Raw genomic sequence first — 11,174 nt, forward strand, 5'->3', positions numbered from 1 at the left:
GAGCCTTTCTAACCCACCGCGCATATGTAATCCATCATTCAATATCTGTGCCAAATTTGAACAAGATCGGTGAATCCATGTCCGAGAAATGGTTGAGGACTTCTTCAATATCAGGCTTTTTACAACTAAAGTGGCCGCCAGTCTACCAGTCGGCCATCTTTCATCAGATCGCAAAATAAAGTGAGGTGCACGTGTTTGTCATCATGTGCTGTGATTGTGCCAAGTTTGAACAAAATTGGACCATGCATGTCCGAGAAATTGTTGGAGACATGCTTAAGTAACAAAATGGCCACCAGTCTACCAGTCGGCCATCTTTCATCAGATCGCAAAATAAAGTGAGGTGCACGTGTTTGTCATCGTGTGCTGTGATTGTGCCAAGTTTGAACAAAATTGGACCATGCATGTCCGAGAAATTGCTGGAGACATGCTTAAGTAACAAAATGGCCGCCAGTCTACCAGTCGGCCATCTTTCATCAGATCGCAAAATAAAGTGAGGTTCACGTGTTTGTCATCATGTGCTGTGATTGTGCCAAGTTTGAACAAAATTGGACAATGCATGTCCGAGAAATTGCTGGAGACATGCTTAAGTAACAAAATGGCCGCCAGTCTACCAGTCGGCCATCTTTCATCAGATCGCAAAATAAAGTGAGGTTCACGTGTTTGTCATCATGTGCTGTGATTGTGCCAAGTTTGAACAAAATTGGACAATGCATGTCCGAGAAATTGTTGGAGACATGCTTAAGTAACAAAATGGCCGCCAGTCTACCAGTCAGCCATCTTTCATCAGATTGCAAAATAAAGTGAGGTGCACGTGTTTGTCATCATGTGCTGTGATTGTGCCAAGTTTGAACAAAATTGGACCATGCATGTTCGAGAAATTGTTGGAGACATGCTTAAGTAACAAAATGGCCGCCAGTCGGCCATCGTGGATTTGATCTCGAAAAACAATGGCGTGCATATGTAAGCCATAATTCATTTTCTATGTACTAAGTTTGATAATAATAAGGGTAATAAAGGAGGGTTTGAAACGGTGCACTGATCTGCTCGTGGGTTCACGTTCTGTGCGGCATTTTAGAAATGGACATTGTTCGGAAGCTGCTGGGATGCTATTGCTGCCAACGGTCTGTCTCTGTTAACAGGATTGAAAGCTACTCTTGCAAGATGGCTGGAGATGACAAGCAGATGTTCAAGCAATTTTGTCTGGAAGGAGAACCTCACCTCATGCAGGCCTTGTCTCCACCACAGGCTCTGGCCGTGAGCCCAGGAAGGAGTTATACCTAATTATTGTGCACAATCAGAGCTAAAATGTTCCCATAATGCAATGTCCTGCTTCCTTTGATGCGTATTCAAGCTTTTGTTCGCTCGACACAAAAATATTCCCCACTTTTTGTCGCGTGTCAGAGTGCAGAGGAAGGTGGAGACGGCCCCTTGTGTGACACTTGCAGTCGAAAGACGTTGTACTACCTGATGTCGACTCTGAATTCCGCCTTTCGACCACATTACGACTTCAGCCATGCCCGCTCGCACGAGTTCAGCCATGCCCGCTCGCACGAGTTCAGCCATGCCCGCTCGCACGAGTTCAGCCATGCCCGCTCGCACGAGTTCAGCCATGCCCTATCGCACGAGTTCAGCCATGCCCTATCGCACGAGTTCAGCCATACCCGCTCGCACGAGTTCAGCCATGCCCGCTCGCACGAGTTCAGCCATGCCCGCTCACACGAGTTCAGCCATGCCCGCTCGCACGAGTTCAGCCATGCCCGCTCGCACGAGTTCAGCCATGCCCGCTCGCACGAGTTCAGCCATGCCCGCTCGCACGAGTTCAGCCATGCCCGCTCGCACGAGTTCAGCCATGCCCGCTCACACGAGTTCAGCCATGCCCGCTCGCACGAGTTCAGCCATGCCCGCTCGCACGACTTCAGCCATGCCCGCTCGCACGTGTTCAGCCGTGAACCGTCGCTGTCCTGGGTTTGTGTGCAGTTTGATTTTTGGGCATCACTAGTAAGATGGGACAAAGTAGTGAAAGGTAATGTGTCGGCGCTTGTGGGCCGTGTCTGCAGGTGGAGAATGCAGTGAATAGTCCCCTTGGCTCTGCTGCTGGCTCCCGCTTCACCGAGCTCGGACCTGCGCTTTGGAAGGCTATCGACGATGAGATTGTGCTGTCTGAGTGTGACATCTACAGGTGAGAGCAATTTTTTTTTAACCCTCTGCCTCCAAGTTTAGAGGTTCATGGAGGATGTTCTTTTTGGAACTGATGACATCTTCCCCTGTGCTTTGGACTGATTGTCGGTCGTGATTTGGCTTGCATCACCTGTGCTCCCACCCCATCCAGCTACAATCCTGACTTGGCTTCTGACCGCTATGGTGAAGAGGGTAGCCTCTGGTCCTTCAACTACTTTTTTTTACAACAAAAAGTTGAAGAGGATCGTTTTCCTGACCTGCCGCTCCGTCGGGTAGGCACGCCATTTTGAAATGCGTTGTGACACTGCAAGTGTAGTCCGTCTTTTCATGAGACGTGCGGATGTTCCATCACACCTGGATGCGCGAATGATCGTGTGCAGCAGTTTCTCATTGCTGTGTGACTCTCGTCTACCCTGGAGTCTCGACATGGTATTGGACGAGGAAGACTACTTACAATGTGAAGGGTAGTTTAATGGTAAGTAGCGTCCTTGTATTTAACGAATGTTGTGGAGGTGAATGCTCGCACCCAATTTCGTCTGTCGAAGAATGTTTGTTTGTATATCCATATCTATTTATTTATTGGGTGAATGCGGTTGCTAAATGAAAGTGAAGTTGACAGGCCTTGCCGTGTAAGATGCCCATTGACTTGTGCTTTCACCGCAGGATGTGCTTCCCCTCGTACTCCACCCAACTGCTCCCCATTCTGGCATGGCCTCTCATCGTTCACCTTCACCGGACGATGTTCTACTTCCTGGTTTTACATTTGGAGAGCATTATACCGTTTGTTTTGAATATCAGAAGTCAAATGACTACGTGACCTTTTGACTCGAAACTGGCCTCGTTTTGAGTATTTACCTTTTGCACCTCTCGGTCCACTCTGCCACAGGAAGTCAACAATGTAGAGATTACCTATATTGCACCTGTCCAGGTTGACCGTTAGATTTATTCAAGCATGATTTGCAAAACAAAATGATTTTTGGTATTTTTTGGGGGGTGTGGAGGATCATTAGTTGTAGTAGTACAGGAAATGGAGGCAGACGATTATCCACGAGGACTAGGGACAAGCGTTACGCCGAGGTCCCCCGTCGGTGAAATGATGAGTTGACAAAGTGGAAGACGCAAGGCGGCCATCTTGGATTTTGACGTGACGACCCAATTTTCCATAGCGTTCTCACTTATGCGTAGATACACCCAAACACCAGATTAGACGTTAGTAGTTCGTTTATTTTTCAAGATATTTCGCTCACAAGGTTCAGACATATATATGGTGGTGGCCATCTTGGATTTTGACGTGGCGACCCAATTTTCCATAGCGTTCTCACTTATGCGTAGATACACCCACACACCAGATTAGAAGTTGGTACTTCGCTTATTTTTCAAGATATTCCGCTCACAATGTTCAGACATACATGGATGGCGTCAGACATACATGGCGGTGGCCATCTTGGATTTTGATGTGGGTTTCACCCACACACCAAATTAGAATTCGGTCCTTCGCTTACGCACGGACGCACACACAGACGGAAAAACCATAGTCCCCCTTTCGCTCCACGGTGCGACGGGGGACAAAAACCCGCATGACCCTTTTTCGATTTTCCTCCATCACGTGAACTTTTAAATCGTCGCCCTGTGCATGTAACTTCGCTCTTCATCGGGTTCGTTTGTGCAGCAGCTAACAGACTGTTTTTCCCCAGCAGCCCAGGAGTGGAGCCGGGCCGATGTTCCAACACGACTCTTCCTCACCCATTGAGTGACCGCGTGCAATCTTAAAGTAGTGCTGTCTGGGTATCTCTAACACTTACCTTCAGCAAATTGTTTGAATACCGTTTGGGTTTGTAGCCGGCTAAGCCGGTGTTGTGAATGAACGCGTACGTATTATGTTGAAAAGCCAGATTTTGCTGGATCCTTTGAGAATTCCAAGCTTTGACGCACCAAATCACTCGATGGAGGCCGCCATCTTGCGGATGCGGAAGTGTGCATAAAAAATTGCGAAAAAATTCAATAGGAGTTTGTTTCAGTTTCACCCGTCTTTGTTTGATTCACCATCTTATGCACCTCTAATTTGTAATTAAAATACTTTAAGACCAACCTCGTTCCCGGGCCCGCATGGGCCCTGGTTATCTTCAACGAAAATCGTCACCCATCACAGGAACCAATGAGATTCGAGCATTTGAAAAAATATTTCAAAAACCAAATCACTCCATGGAGGACGCCATCTTGCGGATGCAGAATTATGCATAAAAATTGAGAAAAAGTTCAATAGGAGTTTGTTTCACCCATCTTTTTTTGATTCACAATCTTATGCACCTCTAATTTGTAATTAAAATACTTTAAGACCAACCTAGTTCCACTGGCCCGCATGGGCCCTGGTTATTTTCAACGAAAATCGTCACCAAACACCGGAACAAATGAGATTCGAGCATTTGAAAAAACATTTCAAAAAAGCTTACCGGTACCACGTTTCGGAGGCTGAAAACGGCGTCAAATATTCTAAAATTGACGAAGAAATATTTTTTCGAAATCTCGCGGCCGTAGGGGGTAATTTTTCACGGCCAGAAATATCCGAAGTTGAGACGGAATTCACCGAATTAATCAAGAAGGAAATTTTATAAATTTTAATCTCACCCAGAATGCAAATGGTGTAATTTTGAACAAGGTACGGTACCTACTACACCTACCTACTACCTAACCTACGTAAGCCATAGTGATGGGTAAAATAGTGGCAAGAGGCTTTGGCTTCGCCGGCTCATTGCGGCTTTGCAGTGGGGTACTAGTACTGTTAGGTTGTTTTCCTTTTATAAGCAGCTTGTTTCAGCCACGTGATAGTGAGGATGCACCTCTGTTGTCGCCGCGACATGTGCAGCTGGGGTTATGGTACTGGATTTACAAATGTTGTTTTGGCAACATTATTTTAATGAACAAATTGATCGTCCGTGCTAATTTCAGATCAGAACCCGTCCTCCGCACTGTAATTTTAGACACTTGCTCCAGACTAGTCCAGCTTCCAGGAAACAGTTACTCGTGAATGAGAACAGGCAATTGTTTGGTGATGCAGCTAATGCAGGCATAGTGGTGTCAGACCGTAAGTTGTTGAGTTTTTAAAAAAAAATTTGCATTTTGTTTGATTTGATATTAACTGCTTTAAAGTGTCTCCAGCTCGGCGAGGATCCTCTGATCCTCCTGCCATTGAAGCCACGACCACCGACAAATTGTGAAGCCCAGCGTCGCGCCGTCCGTAAAACTTTTATCCTTTGAGAGAATTCGCTAGCTTTAAAACGTCATCAGACATTCTTGTTTGGAATTTCCAGTGATTCGTTAGCTGGTTCCAGGACATTAAACAAACCAAAAAAAAAAAAATGGTTTCCTTTGGATGAGTCGACCGTTCCGGCAAGGGAAGCAGATTCAAACTTCTTCTTCTTTCGTGTATCATCAGATGGCCAGCTCAGTGTCGTGCAGCCATGCCCTCGTCTCTGGTCCTACGTCGAAGAGGCCGGCTTCTGAATGTGGTCTGTATAGGGGGCAGGTGGTAATTATGTGTTCGGCAGTCTGCTCAGGCTCGCCGCACTCGCACGCGGCGCTGTCTGCCAGGCCCCACATCTTCAGCGATGATTTGAAGCGGCCGACCCCCGTACGTAGACGGTTCAGCAAGGTCCATTGCAGGCGTGGTAGGTCTTCTCCTATGACACCACCTCCCTGGGTCCCAGATGTAGCGGTGGATGCGGGTGGGCCCGGCCGTTTCCCACACCTGCTTCCAAGATGCCGCAAGCCATGCGCTTCTAGACAGGTCCTCGGGGATAGAACTGAGCATCTCTTGTGCCGCCTTGTTGTAGGAATGGCGGGACTTGAGTCTGCTTGGAGGCGCCACTATCGTTGTGGTGTTGTGCAGGATGTGCCAGTCGTGTTTCTGGGCATTCCTTGCCAGGGCGAGGGTAGCAGCCTCCCGTCGGAGGCCGGCCAGGGCGAGTCCCGCTAGGACTGGCAGGTGGAATGCCGGGGCAGGCTTCAAGCAACCAGCTACAATGCGGAGGGTGTTGTTCATGGCAACATCAACCTTTCTCACGTGTGGGCTTCTGCTCCAAGCTGGGGTGCAGTATTCGGCTGCAGAGAAGACCAGGGCTTGCGTGGATATTCGTAGGGTCTTGGCGGAGGCTCCCCAGATTCAAACAAACAAGCGTTACGCCTAGGTCCCCCGTCGGTGAAGTGATGTGTTGACAAAGTGGAAGACGCAAGGCGGCCTTCTTGGATTTTGACGTGGCGACCCAATTTTCAATAGCGTTCACTTATGCGTAGATACACCCACACACCAGATTAGAAGTTAGTCGATCGTTTATTTTTCAAGATATTTCGCTCACAAGGTTCAGACATATATATTGTGGCGGCCATCTTGGATTTTGACGTGGCGACCCAATTTTCAATAGCGTTCTTCCTTATGCCTAGATACACCCACACACCAGATTAGAAGTTGGTACTTCGCTTATTTTTCAAGATATTCCGCTCACAAGGTTCAGACATACATGGCGGCGGCCATCTTGGATTTTGACGTGGGTTGCACCCACACACAAAATTAGAATTCGGTCCTTCACTTACGCACGCACACATGCCCGCACGCACGCACGCACGCACGGACGGAGGGGAAAACCATAGTCCCCCTTTCGCTCCGCGGTGCGACGGGGACAATAAATCGATCGTTTATTTCTTCGCTTCAAATTGAATACCACAATCTGCACCCTCCTCTGTTGATGGACCGAGCAGGTATGCGTAACGTTGTACGAATTTAAACATGTCACAGTGCACTTTTCTTACATTAGGAGGTAACGGTCTTGATTTTTAAACTCATTCTCGATGCAGTAACAACGTCCCACGCAATTCGAGAAAACTAGCCAATGGCAGTCGTATTCAAGTGGGGCATAGTGGACTCAGTACAAATAGCGTGTGTAAGTGTTTTGATGGCCTAGTTGGTACCACAAAAATACTGGACAGTCCCCAACGCTGCCTTGGCAATATTTCCTCCCTTAAACCTATTTCTCCCGACCCGACCTAAGACCTCCAATCTTTGTTCTTCTCAAAAATGGATTCCTTTTTTCCCTGAGTGACTTGTGTCAAATAGTTGCATTCTTTTGAAGAGCATTGACATTTGTCTGACAATTATATAAATGTGTGCACATTTATTATTTTCATATGATTAAAAAACAAAACATTTATCAACTTTGTGTGCATGCCATCAAATTATTATGCAGAGTTAAGCAGAGGGTGTCACGTACAGGTCTTTTACAAATGGCGGAAGATGACTCGGTAATGGTGTGATGAGATCGTGGCCACACGGCTTTGCCACGCTCAATGGACCGACAATGCTCAAATGTTATTAAAGTTGCAAAGTATACAAGTCCGAGTTCCACGTCGAGTACAAATCTAGCGGTGGTCAGTGAAACACCAGGCTCTCACATTGGAACATTAATCCTCGGGCTGTTATAAGGGTTAGTTGGCTCCATTGTGTACACATTTAATGACCCACAATATATCTTAAAGCCCTCATTCGTGCTTGACTCGACTCAGGGCCACGAAAAATTCGTGTGGTACAATGGAGGGGGAATGCCAGCCAATGGGCCCGGTCCCACAATCTCCACAAGCCAAGTAGCGGAGCATGGTTTCCGAACCAACTGCAGCTCCATTTGCGGCTTTTGTGAAACCCACATTTTCAAATGTATACATGTCCTCTACGATCCAGTGGTGCTCAAGTGTCTCTGTCTGTGGCTCCTCAGCTTCAGCCACTGCCTTCTTCTGGTACACGCAAGGCAAGGACATCTAAATGTGTCAAAAAAGGACAAAATTTAATATTTGTTAGCATGTCATGCTGGTAGAGTGAGAACATGAATCAAGCAGAACGACACACACACACACACACACACACACACACACACACACACACACACACACACACACACACACACACAGTCACACACACACACACACACACACACACACACACACACACACACACACACACACACACACACACACACACACACTGTTACAGTTTTTAGAACCTTCACGAGTAGTAAATTTTAGTAAATGTTTCCCTTATAAATGTTCCCCTGTAAATATCCCCATCAATTGGCTTGTTAAAGATCGCACCCGAGTTAGTCCATGTACAACACGCAGCGAACCATAGGACCTCTCCGTGGTTATTTCATTATTATGTGTTTCAGTTAAGGACCTGTTCCCAATAGTTGAATCTGCGTTGCATTAATCAAATAAGATAGGTCCCTTTCAATTCCCCCAATCGTCTCCGCAAAGTAACAGTCGGGCGGCGTTCGCTGCTCCTTGCCTTGATTCGGTTGTGGGCCCCAAACCGCCATTAGCCATGCGGTCAAGCCGAGGAGGAAGGGGGCGGAGCCGCCAGGTCACGGGCGTGGCACGCCGACGCACCACCAGAGGCAGGGCCAGCGAGCCCCCACCAGCCAACCAGGGCTGACGAAAGACCATCACGGGCGTGGCTCTATGAAGCGCACATTGATTTAGAAGCACGTAATATAAGCGCCAGCGCGAAGCCTTTTTACGGAGATGAACGGAGATGAACGAGAGTCGACTTGGGTTGGAGACGGCACGTGGTGAGGTCTGGCTGAGAGAGACGAAGCTGCGCGGAGCCCTTTGCCAAGCTGCTTTGGAAAGCCCTACCGCGTGAACGAATACATGAAGCTGCCGCTGGCTGTTCGCTTCCAGCCCGGAGCATGGACCTGGAGCGGACCTCCTTGCTGTGCCTCTGCCAAACCTTCCAGCCCTGCTGTCCCACCTGGACCCTTCTCCTTCTTCCAGTCATTCCTGCCTGCTATTCCCCTTTCATGTAAGTCTGTTTGTCTGTCTGTCTGTCTTGGGCGTTGATAATATAAGACTGTTTAAGGCTGCCCTGTGTATCTTCTTCTTCTTCTTCTGTATATTACTTTCGTTTCTTCTTTGGTTCTGGTTTTGTTTATAGTAAATAAATGTCTGTTATTTCTTACCTTTGGTTTCTTCTTTCCCCCGATCGCTTTCGTCCTGTCTCCAATTGAGTACCTGTGGCACGATTTGGCCAACGCTCGGAATCGGGTTAGTCAATTGCTAACGGCTCGAATCGCGGATTGCTAAACCACTCGGCAAATACCATCTTGTCCGTGGTTCGAGCGGTACTTGTCTCCCTGTTTTGCGGAGGGATTGGTAAAGGTATTCGGGAGAACACCTTGACCAATAACCCTGACCAATTTCACCCGCAAAAGAGCGTTATAAGTACCAGGACTAGAGACGGCCAGCTTAACAGGCCAAGGGGATTAACCCCCCCCCTTGCTAAGGGGAGTGCCGTCTCTGAGATCCGTAACAATTGGTGTCGTGGAGTGGATTTGGACCCGAACCCCCCCCCCCCCCCCCCCAAAAAAACCATCTAAAAATTTGGTCGAAATTTTGAGCGGCCGAAATTTTATTTAATGTCCTAAATTAAAATCGTGCCATGGATAGTCAAGGTGATCGGGTGCCGGTAGGGGAGAATGAGGAGTTAGAGGCAATCCAGGACCCCAGGGAGGAGAAGAGCAATGAGTAGGCGGTAGCGGGGGTTGCAGGCGCACAAGATGGTGGCGCCTCGCACATGGCGGCGACGAGGGCCGCACCCGCTGCACCAATGGGGGTGGGCGAAATGCAAGCCTTCATGGCCCAATTCATGGCGGAAATGCAGAAAAAGAACGACAGTATGGATAAGGTGGGAGAACAATTGGAACGAGTGGGAAACCAAATCGGGCAATTGAGAAATGAGATGGGAAGCCAAATCGGGGAATTGAGAAATGACATGGGAAGCCAAATAGGGGGGCTCGAAGGCAAATTAGGGGGCCAATTGGAGGACGTGGGTAATCAAATTGGGGAAATGAAGGATGGGTTAACGGGGTTGGAAAATAGAATGGCCACCCAGGAGAACCAAATGGAAAGGGTGAAGAATGGGTTAGAGGGGCTAGAAAACAATATGGAAGGCAAATTGAGGGAAATAGGGGAGCAATCCACCCGGGAAATTAAACAGATGGGGAATCAGATAGAGTAGGTAAAAAATGGGTTGGAAAGTAAATTGGATGCCCAAACGAATGATTTGGAGCAGATGAGGGCGGCATCTACCAAAGAGATGGGAGAGGATATAAGGTGCGGAGTGAGCGAAGAGGTCGCGGGAGTACGCGACGAGGTGAAGCGGGGTGAGGAGCGCATGGAGAGAGAGGTGAGGAACAGCATGGCTAGGTTACAGGGGGGTATCGAGGAGTTGACGCAGGGAGTAGGGCAGCTGACAGTGGGACAGAAGGAGCTTGGGGAGAAGGTGGAAAAGAACACGGCGGTGATAGGAGGGTTGAAAGCGACCCAGAAGGAAATAAAGAAAGAATTAATAGCGACGAAGAGGGAATGTCAGATGGTACATGAGGGACTGACGAAGAGGTTAGAGGGGGTGGTAGAGGCAATGGAGACAAAAGAACGGGAAGTCAGGATGCACATAGAAACGACCAAGGTGGCCTTAGAGGAAGAAATTGAGGGGGCGCACCGGGAAATAAAGGAGGTGAAGCAGAAGCTAGAGGAAGTGGAAGAGGGGGTAAGTGAAATTAAGAAGAGATGGAGGGAGACTAAGAAAGCGATAAAGGAGGAGGTGATGGAATTGGTGCAAGGTCTGTGCTCACAGAGTGATGATGTGCTTACTGACCAAATAAAGAGTTTGCAGGTGGCGGAGGAGAAGCGAAGGAGAAGAGGTGCCGAGGTGAGTGGCGATATGCTCGGCAATGTATATGGTGTGAGGGGAGATTCAGCGAGCTTGGGTGTTGGTCTAGACCCGGGCGTTCGTGAGGGGCCGCTGGTGAGTTGTGCGACTGGTGCAGAGTGCGTGGAAAGAGGGTGTGTGCAAGGATGTCCGACCATGGGGAGTGCGAGAGGTATTGGTGAGCAAGGGTGTGCGGGTATGGAGTGGGTAGCAGGTTGCGGAGGGGCGACCCAGGCATCGACACCGA

At 48.4% G+C, this 11,174-nt stretch overlaps 1 pseudogene; it reads left to right on the plus strand.

Moving 5' to 3' along the window:
• Positions 1 to 1,077: 1,077 nt before the first annotated feature.
• LOC137418120 (repressor of RNA polymerase III transcription MAF1 homolog) lies at positions 1,078 to 2,890 on the plus strand (annotated as a pseudogene).
• The last annotated feature ends 8,284 nt before the right edge of the window (positions 2,891 to 11,174 follow it).

The sequence above is a fragment of the Myxine glutinosa genome, chromosome 2 (assembly GCF_964187855.1).
Source record: "Myxine glutinosa chromosome 2, kmMyxGlut1.1, whole genome shotgun sequence".
In the NCBI taxonomy this organism is placed as follows: Eukaryota; Metazoa; Chordata; class Myxini; order Myxiniformes; family Myxinidae; genus Myxine; species Myxine glutinosa.